Genomic DNA, 24927 nt, shown 5'->3' on the forward strand with positions numbered 1-24927 from the left:
CAAATCACGATTCACAAAATATATTCAGAACATCTTTGTAAGTCGAATACTAGACTTCTTACTGTCTTAATGAGAATTAAGCATGTGCCATCTTTTTTTTTTAATTTATTTATTATTATTATACTTTAAGTTGTAGGGTACATGTGCATAACGTGCAGGTTTGTTACATATGTATACTTGTGCCATGTTGGTGTGCTGCACCCATCAACTCGTCATTTACATCAGGTATAACTCCCAGTGCAATCCCTCCCCTCTCCCCCCTCAACATGATAGGCCCCGGTGTGTGATGTTCCCCTTCCTGAGTCCAAGTGATCTCATTGTTCAGTTCCCACCTATGAGTGAGAACATGCGGTGTTTGGTTTTCTGTTCTTGTGATAGTTTGCTAAGAATGATGGTTTCCAGCTGCATCCATGTCCCTACAAAGGACACAAACTCATCCTTTTTGATGGCTGCATAGTATTCCATGGTGTATATGTGCCACATTTTCTTAATCCAATCTGTCACTGATGGACATTTGGGTTGATTCCAAGTCTTTGCTATTGTGAATAGTGCTGCAATAAACATACGTGTGCATGTGTCTTTATAGCAGCATAATTTATAATCCTTTGGGTATATACCCAGTAATGGGATGGCTGGGTCATATGGTACATCTAGTTCTAGATCCTTGAGGAATCGCCATACTGTTTTCCATAATGGTTGAACTGGTTTACAATCCCACCAACAGTGTAAAAGTGTTCCTATTTCTCCACATCCTCTCCAGCACCTGTTGTTTCCTGACTTTGTAATGATTGCCATTCTAACTGGTGTGAGATGGTATCTCATTGTGGTTTTGATTTGCATTTCTCTGATGGCCAGTGATGATGAGCATTTTTTCATGTGTCTGTTGGCTGTATGAATGTCTTCTTTTGAGAAATGTCTGTTCATATCCTTTGCCCACTTTTTGATGGGGTTGTTTGTTTTTTTCTTGTAAATTTGTTTGAGTTCTTTGTAGGTTCTGGATATTAGCCCTTTGTCAGATGAGTAGATTGCAAAAATTTTCTCCCATTCTGTAGGTTGCCTGTTCACTCTGATGGTAGTTTCTTTTGCTGTGCAGAAGCTCTTTAGTTTAATGAGATCCCATTTGTCAATTTTGGCTTTTGCTGCCGTTGCTTTTGGTGTTTTAGACATGAAGTCTTTGCCCATGCCTATGTCCTGAATGGTACTACCTAGGTTTTCCTCTAGGATTTTTATGGTATTAGGTCTAACATTTAAGTCTCTAATCCATCTTGAATTAATTTTCGTATAAGGGGTAAGGAAAGGATCCAGTTTCAGCTTTCTACTTATGGCTAGCCAATTTTCCCAGCACCATTTATTAAATAGGGAATCCTTTCCCCATTTCTTGTTTCTCTCAGGTTTGTCAAAGATTAGATGGCTGTATATGTGTGGCATTATTCCTGAGGACTCTGTTCTGTTCCATTGGTCTATATCTCTGTTTTGGTACCAGTACCATGCTGTTTTGGTTACTGTAGCCTTGTAGTATAGTTTGAAGTCAGGTAGCGTGATGCCTCCAGCTTTGTTCTTTTGACTTAGGATTGTCTTGGAGATGCGGGCTCTTTTTTGGTTCCATATGAACTTTAAAGCAGTTTTTTCCAATTCTGTGAAGAAACTCATTGGTAGCTTGATGGGGATGGCATTGAATCTATAAATTACCTTGGGCAGTATGGCCATTTTCACGATATTGATTCTTCCTATCCATGAGCATGGTATGTTCTTCCATTTGTTTGTGTCCTCTTTGATTTCACTGAGCAGTGGTTTGTAGTTCTCCTTGAAGAGGTCCTTTACATCCCTTGTAAGTTGGATTCCTAGGTATTTGATTCTCTTTGAAGCAATTGTGAATGGAAGTTCATTCCTGATTTGGCTCTCTGTTTGTCTGTTACTGGTGTATAAGAATGCTTGTGATTTTTGCACATTAATTTTGTATCCTGAGACTTTGCTGAAGTTGCTTATCAGCTTAAGGAGATTTTGGGCTGAGACAATGGGGTTTTCTAAATATGCAATCATGTCATCTGCAAACAGGGACAATTTGACTTCTTCTTTTCCTAACTGAATACCCTTGATTTCTTTCTCTTGCCTAATTGCCCTAGCCAGAACTTCCAACACTATGTTGAATAGGAGTGGTGAGAGAGGGCATCCCTGTCTTGTGCCAGTTTTCAAAGGGAATTTTTCCAGTTTTTGCCCATTCAGTATGATATTGGCTATGGGTTTGTCATAAATAGCTCTTATTATTTTGATGTACGTTCCATCGATACCAAATTTATTGAGCGTTTTTAGCATGAAGGGCTGTTGAATTTTGTCAAAAGCCTTTTCTGCATCTATTGAGATAATCATGTGGTTCTTGTCTTTGGTTCTGTTTATATGCTGGATTATGTTTATTGATTTGCGAATGTTGAACCAGCCTTGCATCCCAGGGATGAAGCCCACTTGATCATGGTGGATAAGCTTTTTGATGTGTTGCTGAATCCGGTTTGCCAGTATTTTATTGAGGATTTTTGCATCGATGTTCATCAGGGATATTGGTCTAAAGTTCTCTTTTTTTGTTGTGTCTCTGCCAGGCTTTGGTATCAGGATGATGTTGGCCTCATAAAATGAGTTAGGGAGAATTCCCTCTTTTTCTATTGATTGGAATAGTTTCAGAAGGAATGGTACCAACTCCTCCTTGTACCTCTGGTAGAATTCAGCTGTGAATCCATCTGGTCCTGGACTTTTTTTGGTTGGTAGGCTATTAATTATTGCCTCAATTTCAGAGCCTGCTATTGGTCTATTCAGGGATTCAACTTCTTCCTGGTTTAGTCTTGGAAGAGTGTAAGTGTCCAGGAAATTATCCATTTCTTCTAGATTTTCCAGTTTATTTGCGTAGAGGTGTTTGTAGTATTCTCTGAAGGTAGTTTGTATTTCTATGGGGTCGGTGGTGATATCCCCTTTATCATTTTTAATTGCGTCGATTTGATTCCTCTCTCTTTTCTTCTTTATTAGTCTTGCTAGCGGTCTGTCAATTTTGTTGATCTTTTCAAAAAACCAACTCCTGGATTCATTGATTTTTTGGAGAGTTTTTTGTGTCTCTATCTCCTTCAGTTCTGCTCTGATCTTAGTTATTTCTTGCCTTCTGCTAGCTTTCGAATGTGTTTGCTCTTGCTTCTCTAGTTCTTTTAATTGCGATGTTAGAGTGTCAATTTTAGATCTTTCCTGCTTTCTCTTGTGGGCATTTAGTGCTATAAATTTCCCTCTACACACTGCTTTAAATGTGTCCCAGAAATTCTGGTATGTTGTCTCTTTGTTCTCATTGGTTTCAAAGAACATCTTTATTTCTGCCTTCATTTCGTTATGTACCCAGTAGTCATTCAGGAGCAGGTTGTTCAGTTTCCATGTAGTTGAGCGGTTTTGATTGAGTTTCTTAGTCCTGAGTTCTAGTTTGATTGCACTGTGGTCTGAGAGACAGTTTGTTATAATTTCTGTTCTTGTACATTTGCTGAGGAGTGCTTTACTTCCAATTACGTGGTCGATTTTGGAGTAAGTACGATGTGGTGCTGAGAAGAATGTATATTCTGTTGATTTGGGGTGGAGAGTTCTATAGATGTCTATTAGGTCTGCTTGCTGCAGAGATGAGTTCAATTCCTGGATATCCTTGTTAACTTTCTGTCTCGTTGATCTGTCTAATGTTGACAGTGGAGTGTTGAAGTCTCCCATTATTATTGTATGGGAGTCTAAGTCTCTTTGTAAGTCTCTAAGGACTTGCTTGATGAATCTGGGTGCTCCTGTATTGGGTGCATATATATTTAGGATAGTTAGCTCTTCCTGTTGAATTGATCCCTTTACCATTATGTAGTGGCCTTCTTTGTCTCTTTTGATCTTTGATGGTTTAAAGTCTGTTTTATCAGAGACTAGTATTGCAACCCCCGCTTTTTTTTGTTCTCCATTTGCTTGGTAAATCTTCCTCCATCCCTTTATTTTGAGCCTATGTATGTCTCTGCATGTGAGATGGGTCTCCTGAATACAGCAGACTGATGGGTCTTGACTCTTTATCCAGTTTGCCAGTCTGTGTCTTTTAATTGGAGCATTTAGTCCATTTACATTTAAGGTTAAGATTGTTATGTGTGAACTTGATCCTGCCATTATGATATTAACTGGTTATTTTGCTCGTTAGTTGATGCAGTTTCTTCCTAGCCTCGATGGTCTTTACATTTTGGCATGTTTTTGCAATGGCTGGTACCAGTTGTTCCTTTCCATGTTGAGTGCTTCCTTCAGGGTCTCTTGTAAGGCAGGCCTAGTGGTGACAAAATCTCTAAGCATTTGCTTATCTGTAAAGGATTTTATTTCTCCTTCACTTATGAAACTTAGTTTGGCTGGATATGAAATTCTGTGTTTAAAATTCTTTTCTTTAAGAATGTTGAATATTGGCCCCCACTCTCTTCTGGCTTGGAGAGTTTCTGCCGAGAGATCTGCTGTTAGTCTGATGGGCTTCCCTTTGTGGGTAACCCGACCTTTCTCTCTGGCTGCCCTTAAGATTTTTTCCTTCATTTCAACTTTGGTGAATCTGGCAATTATGTGTCTTGGAGTTGCTCTTCTTGAGGAGTATCTTTGTGGCGTTCTCTGTATTTCCTGGATTTGAATGTTGGCCTGCCCTACTAGGTTGGGGAAGTTCTCCTGGATGATATCCTGAAGAGTGTTTTCCAACTTGGTTCCATTTTCCCCCTCACTTTCAGGCACCCCAATCAGACGTAGATTTGGTCTTTTTACATAATCCCATATCTTTTTACATAATCCCATAGCATGTGCCATCTTTAAAGTGTCTACTTGAAAGTGTTATAATTTAAGAGTTCAGCTTTAAATTGTTTGTCATAACCATTCTACTAATACAGAACTAGTCATTTTAATAGAACTTAAGGGCAGCAGAAAGAATCTTTTCAACTCTTAGATTTCATTAGTGTGCATTTATCTATACCTTTACAACATGATTATATAATTAAATTTCAAGGAAATTAAATTGGTCAAATGAATACATTTTTAAAAATGAGTTGATTGACATTTTTCTCAGAAGTTACCTATCTGATGAAAAACATTAGACATAAGAATAATTCACGTGTCTGGTTATCTTAACTGCTGATTGAATTGTAATTTGTCCAGCTGACTATAATATTTAGTAAAAGTGGAATTAGCCAAAGAAAATGTAGTTTACTTGCTTGGGACATAGTGACATACTCTTAATTCCTCTAGTTTAAATAAATAGTCTATTTTTGAAATACTTTTTACAAACAAGGTTAAGAAAGTAATACAACAAAACTTCTATTTTAAAAATCTTTCTGTTCATTGCTATGTGGGAAGATTTCACCAGAAATGTATCAGAAATTTGCCTTAATGTGATGTACCTATGGGTATTTGGCAAGCATGTCACGTGGCAGATACTTGCTAATATGCAGCACAAGAAAATGAAATGTAAGGGTACTTTTAAAGCACATTCCTGAGAAATGCTTAGCTCTATCTGCCAGGTGATATATCATTTATTGTCATATATTGGCAGCTGAAAAATTGAATTTTAGTTTCGCCATCTTGGCTACAGATATTATGTAGATTATATTATTACGGGGTTCAAGGTAGTGATCTTGATTGTAATGATGTTGATAATGATCATTTAATCAATAGAGAGGCTGTCGGTGTATCTTACTGCAAATAAAAATAAGTTTATGATAATCAAGGTGCATTTCCAATTAAACAGAAAGGGGAATCAGAAGAGGAGTCAATAGGAGGGTAGAGAAAATATAGAAATGGTTGTAAGAGAAAGAAAGAGAAATAAAGATAGGGTACAAAGACACTATTCTAGTCTAGTATGGGATGCTAAAAGAAAAAAATACTGGGCCAGGCCCCGTGGCTCTCGCCTGTAATCCCAGCACTTTGGGAGGCCGAGGCGGGCGGATCACAAGGTCAGGAGATAGAGACTATCCTGGCTAACACAGTGAAACCCCATCTCTACTAAAAATACAAAAAATTAGCTGGGTGTGGTGGTGGGCGCCTGTAGTCCCAGCTACTCGGGAGGCTGAGGCAGGAGAATGGCGTGAACCTGGGAGGTGGAGCTTGCAGTGAGCCGAGATCACGCCACTGCACTCCAGCCTGGGTGACAGAGCGAGACTCCATCTCAAAAAAAATAAAAAGAAAGAAAAAATATTGAATAGAGAAAAGTATAAAAAGTCTAACAAAAGAGTAAATAATCAAATTGGGGTAATTTTTTAAATGAGTGGGAGTAAGGAGCCACTACAGCAAGAAAAAAAAAAAAAAAACAAAAATAGTAAATGCCATTATTTTCAATAAATGCTATAATTTATGAAAATGGGATTTTATCACGGTCATTGATGTTATAGCATTTATGGTCTATATATTTTGACAGTGTACTTAAACCCCCAAGGCAGGCAACATGGTTAGTGCCTGCATAAATTAGTCAGGGCTTGGATTGTTATTGTTAAATATTTTGATTATCACCAAGGTTTAAAATAATGCTTTTATAATATAATAGGAAAATGGATGCAATTGGCTGCTAAGTGATTGGCGTCAGATTTCAGAGGTAGTAAGAATTAGCTAGAAGGCATCCCTTAATCCCACTGCACTCTACTCTCCAGAAGCTGTCTCTGAAACCAGAGCAGTAATAGGACATGTCTCTATAACACAACTAATGAATGTCACAGGCTGGTTTCAAGACTTCCAGCTCAGGACTTGCTTTAAACTAAATTACGTGCAGGAGACTGTGTCCAAATATACACCCCCTAAAGATCTATCTCGACCTAGCGTAGTCTATTACAGAGAAGGGAGTTGGAAAGATTGACTGATTGATGAGTGGCCATTCTCTGTAAACCTGACATAAATGCACATTTCTTTTATTTCAGAAAATAGTTGCAATTGTTATTTGATTATTTTTTATCCTGGCCCATGGTCAGTAGCTCTATCCACCTCATTTCTATCATTGCTAGAGTCTTTTGCTTTAAGTCTTCATCATGAGCATGCCTTTCCTGCTTGTCCTTTGAGAACACTGTTCACAGTTCATGGCACTGATTGTGTTTAGGAATGGTGGCCGTGCTGAACTTGAGCACTCCTTTTCAGCTGCCTGTGGTTTCACCACTTCTTAATACGTTAAATTTAATTAGGCTGTGGTTGTTAGCCCCTTATTTTTCTGCTCACCATTCTGTCAGTTAATGTTTCCCTTGCATAGGTCAGAAGGTGGAGAGGGGAAGAAAAGAGGGAGAAAAGATTCTCAGCCAAATCCAGGTCAAGCTGTCTAACCAAACAGTAGCTGATTCTACTACCGACTTGGTCTCTGTTTCCCAGCCTTTATGGTACCAAGAGACCTTTGCAGTAAGGGAAACATTCCTTCTTTCACTTCTGTGCACCGTCATCTTCCTTGACTTCATGCAGAGAAACACAAGGAGCAAAATAATTGTAAGCATTACAGCCTTTTACTCTAATGACCTTGACTCTGCACTGGGATAGATGTCTAATTACAAAGAATTCAGCACAGACCACATTAGCGGGGCTGGTGTTTGCTTTGCACACAGACCCAACATCTGTTGGATCTTTGGAGCAGGGATTTAGTTATGGGAGATGAATCCTGCTGTTCTCTTAAAATGCATGCTTTGAAAAGAATGCTCTTATAATATTTTGGTCCTGAGAGATACTGCATCATAGGTTCATGCTAAAGGCTCACAGCCCCTAAGAGACTATGAGTAACTGATCAGAGATCAAATCCCTAAAATAAGAATCTATTCTTATCTTAGAAACGATGAGTATTATTTAGAAGCCATGAGTAACTGATTAGATTTTTAAACTGCAGATCAAACCCCTAAAGTAACAATCTATCCCTAAAAATCAAAATCTATTTTGCTGTTTTGGTCACCATAATGAACAGAGGGACTTGAGCACATGGTTGTCTCTCCACCACTCATGGCTGCTGCATAGAAATTGCCCCTAAATGATGTTAATATGATTGATTTTATAAACTATGTAGGTAGAACCTCTATTTTTCTTACATTGAACTTGGAGTGGGCAAAAAGAAGCCTACACATGCATTACAACCATTGCAAATACATTACAAATGTACATTATGAATGTATATTACAAATACATTACAAATGTACAAATGCATTAGCAGTTTCCCTTAATTTCAGTTTATGAGTTTGTGATGTAAACAGCAGGAAAGAAAAACATTTGTGTGTATTTATCTTTGGAAATAGCACCACTTATTTAATCAGTTGCTTTCTATTAACATTTATTTGGTGAATGCAAACGATACAATCAAATGTAACATCGATTTGGGTCTCTGTGATTTTCCCTGTTACCTCAATGCATTCCCATCTTTTCTCCACATTACTGTTTTTCCATGAAGCATAGGTGGAATGATCACTGCTGGATCACTGTTGTCAAACCATAAAGTGCCTTTGAAGGAAATCACAGTCTGTTCATATATTCTGCTACCTCTCAGCTTTATCTTTTTCTTTCTCTGATTTCTTCAGTCCAGCTTTCAACTCTTCACTCCCATGTATGTCATGATTCAACTCCATTTAAATTCTTATGATTTTCTCTATTTGTCATGGTTTTGGTAATTTTGTAACTAAAACATGCTCTTCCTTTTGTCTGGAAGTATTTTCTTTCATTGAATAATTGCTTCTCTTTTTTTAGTTTTTTTTTTTTTAACTGTGCGTTGCAGCACATTAAAAGTTTATGAAATCAATTTAGAGGGTCAAGATTGGCATTTTTAATAGAATGTAATAGAAGACAAAAGAGTGTTACATATTGTTTCACAAAATATGTTTTAGTTGTGTGTGTGTGTGTGCTTGTGTGAGTGTGTGTGTTTGTGTGAGTGTGTGTGTGTGTGTATGTACTGGTTCCTGGAGTGATATGTATTTTTTTGCTGTTGATTGTGGTTTGAGAATTTCAAAAGCCACTGTTTAAACAGCCAATTAAAATATCATTTTATCTATAAAGCCTTGTCTCTGTTCTCTAGAATAATTAATAAGTTCATTTTCTATGTCCACATTTATAGCAATATTTTTAGAGTAATTATTGTTTTGAACTGGGAGAAAAAAATCAGTATCTGTATTAATGAACATGTCCCTTTGAACCGGAAGAAATTTGTTTACAGAGCTGCTTCATTCATGCCACCTGAACTTGTTAAGTATACGAATCATAGGAATCTATCCTAATAGTATGAAACCTAGCACTTGGCACCTTGGCATTGAGATTCACTGTATATGCTCAATGAATGTTCCAAGAATAAATTAATAAATGAAAAAATCTATGAAAAGACAAACTTGACAAAGTTAGGTTCAACTATTTTGTTTTGAAATGGGAATGTGACATATACAAACCAATTTGAAAATATTTCTATAATATCTGCTACTTGAAAAGATTTTTAAAAACAAGCTAATTTTTTTTAAATACTGTACTAATAACTGTGGAGCATTATTTGGTCTAAAACAAATACACATGCAAAAAAGAAAATTGGTTTTCAAACGTTTTATCCATTGAAATCTCAGATTCTGCCAGCTGTTTAGTGGTTCATTTAGCATGTCACAGTACCATGACAGCAGTGTTCACATACCACCATAACACTCCCTTTTCAAAAAATGAAACTAATCAGTGAGAAAGCTAGCTATCTCATATGGATCCAGATGGCTGCAAATTTGGAAAAATGGATAATCAGTGTATTACTACAGTCTTAGGTTGCTGTGAAGAAATACCCAAGACTGGGTAGTTTATAAAGGAAAACATGCACCTGGCTGCATGTTTTGCATGGCTAGGCAAGCCTCAGGAAACTTGCAATCATGGTGGGAGGTACCTCTTCACAAGGTGGCAGAAGAGAAAATGAGTGCCCAGCAAAGGGGAAAGCCCTTTATAAAACCATCAGATCTCATGAGAATTCACTATCACAGGAACAGGATAGGGGAAATCGCCCCCATGTTTCAATTATCTCCACCTAGTCCCTACCATGACACGTGGGGATTATGGGAACTACAATTCAATAAGAGATTTGGATGGGGACACCAAAATAACCGAATCAGCTTATTTTAACATTTCCTATCCAGAATATTTGAATGTACTTTACTCAGAAATTGTTTTCATGCTAATCCAAGTGACATTCCATAGTCTAACTAATCAGAGTATATTTTTATCTTAAGTAATAAAACTACTCTATCATGTCACCACGGAAAGTTCATACTTGGTGGAGTGAACATTGCAGTTGAAACTGTACCTAGAAATAAGTTGCTGCTGAATAAACATTGAAAGCAGTATCTCATTTTTACCATGTCCTGATCTCCTGTGAAGTTTGAGTGGCATACCTACTTCCTTTCTAACTCACAGGAACACTGAAGTGATTACTTCGATACAAGCGATATGCCTTAATTGCCTCATAGAATCAGAGAACTTAGAAGCACTAATTTTTCATCCAAAAATACAGTTAAAAGGCAGTGAAATTGTCGAGTTTCCAAGAATATGATCTTTGGATTCAGACAGATCTGAGTTTGAATCCCAATTCAGTCAGTTATTTGCTGAAACAACTTGACTGAATCTCTTACCTTCATTGAGTCTTAGCCTTACTATTTATAACTGGGATCAAAATACATAATTTCAGGTATATTGTGGTCATTGCAATATTAGAAGGAATGTATAAACTTCTTAACTTCATGTCTGGAGCCTAGTACGTTGTCAAAATGGTTGATAATTTATTGTTGTTTCTAGAAGCAAAGAGTTTGCTTGCCTCCAACATAAATAAGCTATTTTTTAGTGTTGGAATTAATCCTACTCTCCTGTTATTTTAGATATGAATACAAGTAACACTCCTCTATCTTGGGCTGGTCTCCTGATTGAGAAGACAGCCTAACTCTGCACTCAGAACTCTATTCAGGCCCCTAGTTCTTTCTTTCTTCTCAGTCTCTTTCTGGCTATGCCTCAGGGAACAAGAAAAATGTGTTACTAAATGAGCTTGCCTTTTGTCTTGTTCATCTCACATTGTTACGCAATTAAAAAAAAAGAAACTTGATGATGCTGCCTTCCTCAGAAAGGCCACATCAAAAGGTAGAGTTCACCAAAAATAATACACACTTTTTCCAAAGACACAAACAGTTCCTTGAAAAGGATGTCATGCTGTAATTTGTTTTGTGAATTCTATAAACCACAGAACATTTACTTACAGTAATGTTTGACCTTTCTTTTTCCTTCTTTTTATGCCTACAAAGCTTCTTTTTCTCTCCTCTTGAGAAGAAATATAAAGGCTAACACTCTTTTATATATGTGTATGAGAAAGAGAGAGAGAGACAGAGAGAAACATATATGATTTTATTGGAATACTGAGTTTAATTTTTAGCCAAGGTCCTTTGGCTTTATGCAATAATATTTTATGGAATGCAATCACTTGTGCAAAGACTAAAGAGAGGCTCATTTGAAACTTTGCAAAAAGAATATGCTGCTCATAGGGTAATGGGAAATGCAATATGTGTACTAAGCTACACGCTGCACCCCACCGAAAGGAGAGAAATCCCTATGATTGATTTGATGGTAGTATAATCTCTTTAGGGATTTTTTGGATAAAGAAAGTAATAACAAAAAATAGGCACATAATTAAGTTTCCAAAGTGCACGTGTCACCAGCATCTTATTGTCCCTCTGGGGGGGAAATTTACTAATGACTTGAGTAGACATTTGTCCTGCTATGAGCCCTTTAAAAAAAAAATCAGCCTTCCTGAATTTTCTAAATAATTCTCTGCTATGTGAGTTTTAAGAACATTTTACTGTCATTTGTGTTCTATTTTCTATTCATTACGGCAATGTTTTACAACCACCAGGTTGCTATAGAAATGAAAATAAACAAAGATTTGGAAAGATACATGTTGCAGGGGCTTGTTCTGCCTCTCTTGCCCAAACCATGAGGATTATGTTCTTCTTTAAATATACTTTCTTCCTTGGTTATCCAGTTGGTCTTAATATAAGGAAACAAAGTAAATACTTTGCTCTGAATCGTGTAAAGTTTTTCTCAATGTCTTAAACTCTTTTCATGTCCTTTAAGAATAAATTGGGCTAAAAGAGGATAAAATTAGAAGGAAGTAAAGGAGAGAAATAAAAGGAAGATGGAAGAAAGGAAGGAAGGAAAGAGGAAGGAGTAATAAGGTAGGCATAAGATAAAACTAAAAGTGTGCTATGGAGCTGGCATTGTCGGCACCCACCGGAACTATAAGGCAGGTGTATTTTATTGAGCAGTCATGGGCAATTTTGAAGAGATTCAGAAAGAATCAATAGTTCTAACGCATAATGCTGGCAAAGACCCTTTCCCGCTCCCCACACCCCTGTAGCTCAGCCTCGGTTCTCTAGGATGTGGTCTTTAGTTAACTGGATAGTAGCAGAGCAAAGTCTGGACTATTGTTCCTTTCCAGCTGTAGTCCTTACAAATAGGGAAAGACTGATTTAGTAATGTTTATGAAACCAAATACATAACAGCCCCTTTATGTTACTGGACTCACATTTGAAATCATAATAAAATATTTCTTGAGAACCACTGTTGCAAACTTAAAGACACATTTTTGGCATATTAAAATTTGTGATATTTCTATGCTTTAATACAGTAATGACTGGGAAGGGACATATATACATTACATTCTACATTTCTCAGCAAAAGAGTGTTTACTTCAATACAATTTTAGTATTAACTCTTAATGACTTCTAGCAACTCCACACTAAGCATGTTTCAACATTTTGTTGTTGGTTTTCCCAGACTAGATTTCAGTACAGAGTTTAATAAAGCAAAATCTGTTAATTCTATTGTCATTGTTTTATATATGGTAATTAGATAAGAATCGGTGTATCTGTTTTGATAGACTAGCAATCTTACCATTTTGCCCAGCTTGCTGTGCTTGAGTATAGGATTTTGCTTAGGGAGGCGGCTTCCTTCTATATTCAGAGGTGTTCCAAATATAATAATATAAATATACTAATACTATTCTCACAAAGTCCCAAAGTCAGGAAGAGGATACTGTTGAGAAAAATTTCTCTCTCAACTCTTAGCTCAGAGACACATTGGGCAATATCTCAGAATTAGTCAGAAATGTTACTGGCTACATGACACATCTTGGGCAAGGAAAGTCCCTCATTGCCTTCAAGTATTCATTATTTTTAAAAAACATAGCATTTAAAATTAGCATTGGCTTCTTAAGAACGAAAGCAATATAAACTTACTAAATGTCATATTTGAAACTCTAATTAAAAGAATATATTTTCTGGACTAAGAATATATATGAGTGCACACACACATACATATTCCTAGTTATAATATATTGTGTTATATTATGATATATATGTGCTATTTGTATGTAGGTTCCTTATTCTCGTTAATGATTCATTTAAAAACACACAGTACTATAATTAGGATTGCTATTTTGATGTAGTGAAATGATACAGACTCACATGTCACATTTAGAGCTCCAATCTCTTTAGAAGTGATAATTCTGCCCCCAAAATATAGCTCAGACAAACTTTGTTCTTGCAGGGAAATAGTTTGCTCTCCACTCTAGGGTCTAGCGTCACAAAGGAAAGACACACTTCAGAATCGATCTGAAAGGGCAGGGGCAAATAAGTAGGTATCTAGGCAAAGATTTTGATCCGCAAGGATGCTGAGCTTCAGGCAACAACTTTTCCTATCAAATGCAAGAGAAAGAGAATATGAAGGGGGGAAAAAGTGTCCCTTTGGTGTATTAGATCTGGAACATAAAAAGATCATAGAATAATAGAGCTCCATATGACTTTAGAGTTAATCTCAATGAATCCCCCCAGTCCCATTTAATAGTTGAAACTAAGACAATTTACTAAGGTTACCCAAGTGGAGGAAGTGCCAAGAACAGAAATTGAATATCTTGAGTTGGAATCAAGTGATTTTTTCTTACCCCTTACAGTTGTACACCAAAACCAGATAATTCGATTTTGAGATGGCACACCAGTAGAAATCATTGCAGAATTTCACCCCCTTTTTGAAGAGTTTTGGAGAAACCTCACCTTTCCCCCATCTCCATCTGGTTCATACAGTGTTCCAATGCTCATCAAAGCAAGATGGTTAGAGAACAATGTTTTCCTTTATACTGACAGAGTTCCCATTTGGATAATTAATTTATAAAAATACGAAAAAAAACTAACTAGCTTAGAAGCATATCTAAATCAATGAATAAAAATAGGATAAGATGAGAGGAAATTCATTTTGAGAAGAATTATGGAGCCAGAAAGAGAAAAGCTATGTAGATCCAGGAGAATGCAATAAACAAAATATGTAAAAAAATAGAAGGCATATCATATATATGTCACATTTTCTGAAGGTGTGAAAGTTTTTTAGCCCAATCTTTTCCTTTTCTCCTCATTACAGTAGTATAATTTCTAGATTAAAAATGAATTAAATGAGCATTTACATATTCTTGTAATTATCATCCCCATTCTGCTTTCGTGTCTGGAGAGATTTGGAACCAGCTGGACAAGAGAGGAAAGGACGATTTTCTGATGTTTGCATTTAAAGCAAAAGCTCATAGACAATGAAGCCACAGTAGAAATGTGAATGGCCTTTCACTGAAAGAGGGATTTTACATGCATTTGTGAAATGTGCAGAGGCTGGGGAAGAGTGAGGCACCAAGAAAATCTGACCTGCAAACACGAAAAACCAGAAAGGGCATCACTGGGTATAACATTCAACAACTATTTATTGATTATACACCATGTGCTAGACTTTAATTTGTCCAGCCCACAGCCCATGGGCCTCATGGGGCCCAGGACAGCTTTGAACGTGGCCTAGGATGGCTTTGAATGTGACCCAACACAAATTCGTAAACTTTCTTAAAACATTATGATTTTTGGGGGGATTTTATTTTTTAGTTCATCAGCTATTGTTAGTGTTAGTATATTTTATGTGTGGCCCAAGGCAATTCTTCATCTTCTAATGTGGCCCAGGGAAGCCAAAAGATTCAGCACCCCTGTTTGGACATTCTTTTAGGTCCCCAAAATACATCTGTGAACAAAAAGAGAAACATTTCTTCCCTAGAGAACTTGCATTTAGTGGGAAGAAGCAATGAAAAAATAAACGTTGGACAAAATATATAAGTAAATCATGTGTGACTTTGGAAGATAAGTGTTATGGTGGGAAAAAAAAAAAACAGAAGAGAAGAGTTAAGAATGACAGAGGAGGGGTAGGCGTGGGAAGGGTTGTCAGGAGAAGGTCTTACTGAGAAGATAATAGACGAGTAAAGGTTTGAATGAGGCAAGGGAGTTAGTCCTCTGGGGAAGATCATTCAGGTGAGGGGAACAGCCAGTGTGAAATCTCCATGGCCACTGTGAGTACTGCCACAATGAGCATGGGAACACAAATATCTCATTGAGATTCTGGATTTCAATTCTTTTGGATACACATCCAGAAGTGGGATTGCTGGATCATATAGCATTTATATTACATATTTTTTAAGGAAGCTTGCACTGTTTTACATAGTAACTGCAACATTTTACATTCTCACCAACAGTGTACAAGTGTTCCAATTTCTTCATATTAAACAACATAAGTGTCTCTGGATGGATGAATGGATAAAGAAAATGTGGTATATAGATACCATAGAATATTATTCAGCTTTACAAATGAGGGGACCCTGCCATATGTAACAACATAGATGAACCCGGAGGACAGTATGCTGAGTGAAATAAGGCAGAATCAGGACAAATACTGCATGATTTCACTTATATGAGGTATCTAAAATAGTCAAACTCATAGAAGCAGAGGGTGCATTTGTTGCCAGGGGCTGGGACCAGGGGAAAATGGGGAGTTGCTCAAAGGATATAAAGTTTCAGTTATGTAGGATGATTAAGTTCTAGAGATCTGTTGTTTAACATTGTACCTACAGGTAATATTGTATTATACTCTTGAAAGTTGTTTGAGAGGGTGGATCTCATGCTTAGGATTCTTACTACAATTTTTTTTAAAAAGGAAAGAAAAAAAACTAAGAGGATTGAGAGTAAACAAATACTTTATCACCCTTGAGCCCCCCAAAATGCTCTACTTATAGAGACAGAAATTGGAATGGTGGTTGCCAGGGCCTTCGAGGAAGTGGAAATGGGAAGTTATTGAGTCACTGTTTGATGGTTACAGAGTTTCTCAGTTTGGAAAGATGAAAAAGTTCTGGAGTTGGATGGTGGTGATAGTTGCACAACAGTGAGAATATACTTAATGCCGCCGAACTTAAATGGTTAAATATTTAAAATGGTTAAAGTAGTACATTTTATTTAATGTACATTTTACCACAATAAACATTTTAGTTGTTAAAAAAAATTCCTTTGACCAGAGTGTATCAGGCATATTTGTGAATAGAGTTCTGGCCAAGCTTCACTGACCAGAGACTCATGGGTCATTAAAACAAACAAAACAACAACAACAAAATTTGCTTTCACTAGAAGAGAAATGATAAGGATCTGATTAAACATGTTAAGCTTGCCGGTATCCATTTTGAGAACAGAGTACAGGGGTAAAGAGGTAGGATGGGCCCCTCCGAGGAGGCCACGGCTGTGATCCAGGTGAGCAGTAAAGCTGGCACAGGCCAGGATGAGTGGAGGTGTAGGAACATGGTAAATTTCTGGATATATTTTGAAAGTGTAGACAATAGGATTCCTTGGAAGACTGGCTATGGGTTTGAGAAAGAGACAGGGAGCTGCCAAAGATGAAAAATTGAGGCAATAAAAATAGGGGGTGGTAAAAGAGAGAAGGGGGCAATGTGTGTGTGTTCGGGTGTAAAGAGTTGGAGGGTGAAGGTTAAGGAAGAAGAGCAGGACTTATTCAGGTCTGGGCTGGTGGAGCTAGAGGAGAACATCGGTTATACCTGGTGTGCTTAGAGCTCCTAGCACTGACGATTTTCCACAAATGTCCATAGTAAACCTTCATTTAGTGCCCCCCACAAGGATCCTACTGGGCCTGTGGTGTGTGAGGCGCTGGGGGCTGATCTGCAGCACCAGCAGCCACAACTGCTGCCTGGAATCTGTGTAGAAACAGTTCTTTGATATGCTGCCTTCACCACTTTGCTTGGGAGCATCTTTTCCTTGTACTTCATGCACAAACATAGGTGAATGCATGAAAAACTGTGCAGTCTATAATGTGCATTTTTGTTTTTGCCCAAAAAACCTAAAAGATAAAAAAGTTATTGTACCATTTGAAAAGGTATAATTTTATAATCTGATGCTTTCATGCAATGACATACAATTAGACTATAAAGAAAAAAGGTAGGTTTGGATGTTCACCTATAATTTACATTTGCATGATTATAATATGTTGTTATAAATTATACAGGGGATCAGAATCTGCTGTCTCAGAGGTGACATATAAGATCATATAACTGCCTACTCAAAACTTTTGAGTTTCCACTCTTGTTCAGAATGAAATCCAATGTCCTCACAATGGCCTACGAGATGCTACATGAACTGACTTTATGCCACCTTTCTGATCCCATTTCCAACCATCTTTCCTTTCATTCACTTTGTGTGAGCCACAGTGACATTCTTTTGATGCCCTGAATACATGGAAGACCCTCGTACTTCAGGGCTATGTCCACCTCAGAATGGCCTTCTCTGGGTACCCCTGTCTCAATGTGCACCACCCCTGTGACTTTCTGTACAATTTGTTTTTCACCTTAGTTCTTATTACATGCTTACTTGTTTATTTATATAGTGTCTTTCTCCCCTGTTAGAATGTAAACTCCATAAAGGCAAGAAATCAGGGACTTTGCTGTGAACCCTGGCCTGTAACTGATGTCCTAACTCACTTTACACATCCTCTCGGGTGGACTTCCTTCACATTGTTTCTTCCTTGTTGGTTGTCCGCTCTTCTCTGTCCCTCAGCACATTGTGTGTGCCTGGGTTTGTTTTCCACCTGCCTTTCCTTCTAACCTACGATCTTTTTGAAGGCAGAGTTACAACATATTTGCATCTTTGAATCCCAGCACCATCCCAGTGCTTCCCATATGGCAGGGACTCAATAAATTACTTCTAAATGAATATAAAAATATTGTTGAGTAACTTTGTAGGTTAAGATGTTGTGAAATTTGCTTTATAATTTTGAGTTGCAGGCTGTGGAACCAAGCCAGAATTCTGCTCCTATGGGAGCTCCCTTCTTGCAACTGAGCACGTCAAATGAGTGGGTAGCGTCTTAAACCGTTCACTCAGCACATGCTGGGGTGAGTCATGGGAAATTACTAGTGTGGTTCAACTTAAGGACAACACTTGACTCAATGTCAGTGCAACCAATTGTTTGGCCATTGACTAGAGATGAAACAGTTCCAGAAATCTGATTCTGAGGAAGTTCAGAACCAGAATCAATTGTTCCAAATCTCATGGAAAGAAATTTAAAGTGGAATTCTTTTCTGCTTACTGTGTTTAGCTTCTAGTCACATGATCGATATCTCTATTAGTGGTAGTACTCTTTCTGTCTCCTTTTATTTTTATAAGGTCGGTTTATTCTCACTAGCATGGGTTTCACCAGGGGTGGAGACAAGCAGGGAAGAAGGAAGAGGGTTGTTCTTCAAGAAGAGCATGACAGAATAACCATTGGTAAGTGAGGACAAAAGAGCATATATGCCATTATTATTGCTTCAAGCATGTGTTTTCTAGCAAAGCAATGTAGGTGCAAATCACCAGTGAATCTTCTTCATTCTCCTATGATGGCATATCCACTACTTGGTCCCACGCCTCATTCTTTCTTTCATACACTTCCTTGCTTTTCAAAAGTACATTGTCAAGTAAGTTATTTGGAAAGGGTGCATTGAAAAATAAATTTCTGAGCCCTAATATATTTTAAAGTATTTTTATTTAAGTCACATACTTAAAAACTAGTATGTGATGGCTGCAAGCAGCATTAAAGTTTAAAAATAATTTTCCCTCAGAATGTAAAAACATTCAGTGCTACTGATTAGGACTTTGCTGTCAATATCATTTTCTGATTCTTTGAGGACACATTTTTTTCTTTTTAAGGATCTCTTAGGATCTGACAAGTGTGTATTTAAAAAAAATACATAGAGCTTCACACTGGTTAGACTAATCAAATTCATAGACTTAAGTGTTTTTAGTTCCGAAAAATTATCTCCTGTTGTAAGTTGATCATTTCCTCTCCTCTCTTTTCTTGGCTCTCTCAGCGACTCCTATTATTTAAATATAGGACTTCTGCAAGACCCTCTGTGTCTTATATTTTCCCATCTATTTTATACTTTACCTATTTTCTTCCTCTTCTGGAAGATTTTTTCAATTTTATTTCTTCAGATCTTCTACTAATTTTTTAAGTTATGCAATTTTAGTTTTTATCTTTAAGTACTTCCCTTGTTCTTTGATTGTTCTTTTTCATAACAGCATGTCTTTGTTTTAAGGCTAAAATATTTTCCAGCATTTCTTTGAAATTATTATTTTTGTTGTTTGAACTTTCTCTGTTTCATTTAGAGTCTTCTATATACATGTTTGTTTTAATCTTTTTTTTTCTTTCTTTCATACATGGTCTTCTTATATGCCAGGTAATCCCTGATTTTCCACTCATATTTAAGAAAGTAGTAGCTGGTACCAGTTTTCCCTGTGGTTGTATAAATGGGTCAATTGAGTGTGTGTGGACTGTCAAACCCCACTTTAGTGTTAGCATTCTAGAAGACAGCAGCTCTTGGTCTCTGGATCCCCATAAATGACAAAATAAGGAGGGCTACACGTTAGAGTCCCAGTATCTACATTAGAAGTCTTAGCTTTGTTCACACACACACATACTTTTCTTTAAGAAAGAGGCAATCTGATTGTGTTGCTTGGTTGCTGGCATCGAGGAAAGGTAATTAAGGTGTTGGATGTAGTCTGATGTTCTTAACTGACTGATAATTTTTTAATTTCTTGTTTTAAGTCCTGCCTCTTTTCCATCACCATACCCGTTTCCTCAGTGGGGCATATGGTATTAGGACATACATTAGTTTTTGTCCATGGTTCCTGGCTCATAACTCCCATAGTTCTTGCTACAGTTTTTTTTCTTAGTAGGCTGGTGCAAAAGTAATTGTGGTTTTTTCCATTAAAAGTAATATAATGTTGGGTGTGTTAGGCCTCAGAGGCCTACTTCTCCTGCTCTCCTTTCACTTGTCCCAAGGCAGGACTCTACTCTTCCCACCCTTCTTATTGTAGGTCTTAAGACTCTCTCTGGAATGATGGAATGCTGAATGTCCTGAAGCTTTCATAAAAACTCAAGAGGACTGGTTTGGGGAGCTTCCAGATAGCTGGAAATGTAGAGGTTCCTGAAGGGTGGCATTCCCAGGGAGGGCATGGAGACTCCACATGCCTTCCCCCATACCTTCTCTTATGCATCTCTTCATCTGCAGCCTTTGAATGTCCTTTATAATAAAGTTAATGTCAGTAAGTGCTTCCCTGAGTTCTGTGAAACAGCTCTAGCAAATTAATCCAACCCAAAGAGGGGGTTATGGGAACCCCAGATTGAAGGGAAGTTCCTGGACTCACAATTGGTATGTGTGTGTGTGTGTTGCAGGCCAGGGGTGGGGAGGCGGCTTGGGAGAGTAGTCTTGGTCTGGATCTGTGTCCCACCAAATCTCATGTCAAAATGTAATCCTAAATGCTGGAGGTGGGGCTTGGTGGGAGGTGATTGGATCATAGGAGTGGTTTCTTATGGTTTAGCACCACTCACCTAGTGCTGTTCTCATGATAGAGTTCTCATGAGATTTTGTTGTTTAAAAGTAGCACCTCCTTCCTCTCTCTCTTCCTCCTACTCTGCCATGTTTGTAGGTTTCCTGAGGCCTCCCAGAAGCCAAACAGATGCCAGCATCATGCTTCCTGTACAGTCTGCAGAACTGTGAGCCAATTAAACCTGTTTTCTTTATAAATTACCCAGTCTCAGGTATTTCTTCATAGCAGTGCAAGAACAGACTATTAAAGAGACTGAGTCCTTAACTTGTGGGATCTGCACTATCTATCTCCAGGTAGATAGTGCTGAAATTGAATTGGAGAACACCCAGCAGATGTCCACTACTTGGCATGTGGAGAAAAGCACCCACCTTTGATCACAGAAGTCTTCTGTATTGATGATTATTGTGGTAGTGTGACAGCAGGAAAAAAACACGGGTTTAGAGAGTTTTCCTGACACGGGCTCAATTGGATGGAGTTTCTCTCATCTCTTCTGTGGTCCCATGGGCGCATATGCAGGGCGGTAGGTGACAATTGTCCTACCGTCTTTAATTGCTATAATTTTATTTATTTTGATATTCTGATACTTGTTAGCATTTTATTTTGAAATAATATTGAAATTACAGCAAAAGCTGTCAAAATAGGGCAGAGTTCCTGTACACCAACACCTAGTGTACCCTAATATTAAAAACTTGCATAATCATAGTATAGTTATCAAAATTAAGAAAGCAATATGTGTACAATGCTCGTATCTAAACTACAGATTTTATATGGGACTGCAAATTTTCCACTGATGTCCTGTTTCTGTCCCAGAATCCAATCCAGGGTACTGCATTGACCTTAGACACCATGCCTCCTCAATCTCCTCCAATCTGTAACAAGTCCTTAATCTTCTCTTGTTTTTTATGGCCATGACTTTTGAGGAATACTGGTCACTTATTTTGTCAAATATTTCTCAATTTAAATTTGTTTAATATTTCCTCATTATGAGATTTGAAGTTATATGTTTTTAGCAAAAATGCCATAGGACTGCTTTGCCTTTAATGCATCATATCAGGGAGTATTGATGCCGGTATGTCCAATTATAGGAGATGTTAACTTTATTCAGGTAGTGTCTGTGTTTTCTTCATTTCAAAGTTTCTATTATTTTCCTTTTTAGTACCTCACAGAAGATACTTTAGGATTATGCAAATATAATGATTGTCCACGAACTTTTGTCCACTAATCTTATTTATTATCATTATTATTGTTATTACTATTTTTTGAGACAGGGTCTTGCTCTGTCACCTAGGCTGGAGTGCAGTGACACAATCATAATGCATTGCAGCCTCAAACTTCTGGGCTCAAACGATCCTCCTGTCTCAGTCTGCCAAGTCATTGGAACCACAGGCACACACTACCATGCGTGGCTAGTCTTTTTTGGAGAAATGGGGTCTCTGTGTGTTACCCAGGGTGGAACCCCTAAGCTCAAGCAATTCTCCTGCCTTGGCTTCTGAAAGTGCTGGGATTACAGCCATGAGCCACAATGCCTGGCTCCACTAATTTTGGTATCCATCCTTGAATCTTGCCTGCATGAATTATTTCTGTCTTGTTCCAATGGTAATTATATATTTTCCTCAATTCTTCTACATTTATTAGATGATATTTTTCTGTAAGAGAGCTATTTTCTCTCCTTTCTATTCAATTATTATGTATTCACTATGGACTTGGTGTTTAATTGTTTGGATTATAATCCTATACTATCATTATTTATTTTGCTCCTCAAATTGTTTCAGCTTTGGCCATTGGAAGTGCTTTCATATTGGTTCACATGTCCTACTGACATGTCCATGTCTTTTTTTAAGCATTTTGTTGATTTCTGTCACCACAAGATATTCCAGAGTCATGTAGTATTTTCCCTGATGCAGTGCTGGAATCAACCACTTCTCCAAGGATCTCTGGGTCCTTTTACTGGAGATTGATATGAGAAAGGAAGATCTGGGTATTAACTCTGCTCCTTGCCACTGGGGTGCCATTGCTTTTAGGAAATATATACTAACCCATGGATACAGTCATCTAAATTATTCATCTGTTAAGAACCATGAGTTCATATGTATCTTCCTATACTTTCTTTTCAGTGGGATATTGGAAAAGATGAGAGGAAAACATGTATGCTTTGTTTGCTAACTTTAATCAGAAATCCCAATTCTTCAGAAAAAATTTTAAATTAGTGCCTTCGAAGATTTGTTTTAATAAAAATTACATTGTTTTTCCTACTTTTTACCCTCAAATACATTATTCAGTCTTTCAGACATGATAGATCTTTTTGAGTACAAATTAATCTAGACTGGCATAAATGGAACAGTGAACACTTCCATGGACATTTGTAAAGTCATTGCCAAAATAAAGAGATCTGTGGAGTCTCAGTTTCATTCATTTATCAGAGAAGAGAGTAAGAATTCAATGCTGACAATAGGAAAATAAATAATATTCAGTTCAAAATTGAGCACATCTTTAGACCAAGATGGTGTTTGCAACATAGTAGACACTCAACATATACTTGTTGAAATGAATGAATGAACCTTACCAATATCACCATCCATAACCATCTATTGCTATGTAGTTCTTCAATTTAATCGAAAACACACAGCATGCATTGCAGCATAATGCCTCTGTTCTTATCATGCTTCACTAATTGATTCAAAAAACAGCTTCCACCCAGACATAATTCTAGGCGAGTATATTTTTAAGTGAAAGGATTCTATCAGGTGATGTATCCTTTTTCTAAATTTTCTATCTTTTTCTTACTTTTTGGAATGAGTTCAGATATATAGGATTAGGCCTATAAGATGAAGGAATTTGAAAACCCACAGGAAATTAGAAAACACATTGTGTTTGTGAATTTAGAAGTGACCTACATAGCAAATGTGCAATTTGCTTCAGATAGAAACCAGTAGATTCCGTATATTCAGAGATATGTGGCATAGAGAGCTATAGTTTCCCTGTAAGTCTGTATTAACAAAATATTTGCATCCATCGTATTTAAGAAAAGAGTACTGTAAATGTGAATGGGGCTTTTTGACCACTGATTAACTATAGGAAGATTGGAAAAATAAGCTGACTGTTGGCATTTTCTGCTTTTTGAGTTAGTTTTTCCAAGAAGAGAGAGAAAAATTAGCTTGCTTTTTGTGTCTTCTCTGTAGGCGCTTATACTCTGTAGATCATCTCTATGTTTTCAATGTTCTAAAATTATATGGGCAATCTTGTCTCCTCTGCTGTCTTCTTGTACTTTGAAAATATGCACCTATATTTAATATCCATGGGTAGAGAGAAGACTTTATTGAGAAGATAGTATGTGAGTTGTGCCTTAAAAGATGGGTAAATACTGGGGGGAAAATGAGGGAAGAATGACCTTCCAATAGAGGGAAAAGAGATGGAAAATTAATTACTATGATGCTTATGATTGCATGGACAATCTGGTTCAATCATCTACTTACTGAATTTTGTAGCAGCATCCATTCTCTAAGGGAGTATGTAGGATTAATAAAATTAAATACAGTATCTTGATAGAGCACTCTTAATTCTTTGAAAAAACTTATTCCAATCTCTAATATCCCAACATATACCACAGGACTATTTCACTCATGAAAAATAATGAATGTATTATATGTGACACCTTTAATGAAAACCATAATGTAAGATTTGCAATTACTGGGATGGGGAAGAACCTAGTATATCTCTTAATAATGTAGCTGTATTAGAAATTTTTAATTTTATTGAAGAAAAAACTTAATACAATTGTGTATAGTAAATAAAATTAGGTTTTCACTTAGTTTTACTGATGAGCCAATTCAGATTTATGTGGTTTACCAGTTGTTGGAAGGACTACTGGGGAAGTCACTTACATGTATATTTATGAACTTGAAGGATAGAATTTTTATGACAGTAGTGGATTATTAGGAAAAATATTTCAATCATTTACATTTCTAGGTAAGTTTCAACTAAATATTTTTACTGCATAACTGCAACTTCTTGATTATGATATGCAATAACTTTTAAATATAAAATTAATATGTAATCATTATAGAAAATCTGGAAAACTTACAAACATAAAAATTAAAGTAATTATGTCATTATTGAAGGATAACTATTTTAATATTTGTTTTAGTTTATCTCTCACAAACACACAAGAGTGACTGTACTACTTTTTAAATTTATTATAGCATGCAGT

General features: G+C 37.0%; 1 protein-coding gene across 33 annotated transcripts in view; it reads left to right on the forward strand.

The window, feature by feature from the left end:
- LOC105475646 (histone deacetylase 9) overlaps positions 1 to 24927 on the forward strand; it is a 919991-nt gene that overhangs the window by 769978 nt on the left and 125086 nt on the right. The gene's annotated exons all lie outside the window — the stretch shown is intronic.

This window comes from Macaca nemestrina, chromosome 4, assembly GCF_043159975.1.
Source record: "Macaca nemestrina isolate mMacNem1 chromosome 4, mMacNem.hap1, whole genome shotgun sequence".
Taxonomy (NCBI): domain Eukaryota; kingdom Metazoa; phylum Chordata; class Mammalia; order Primates; family Cercopithecidae; genus Macaca; species Macaca nemestrina.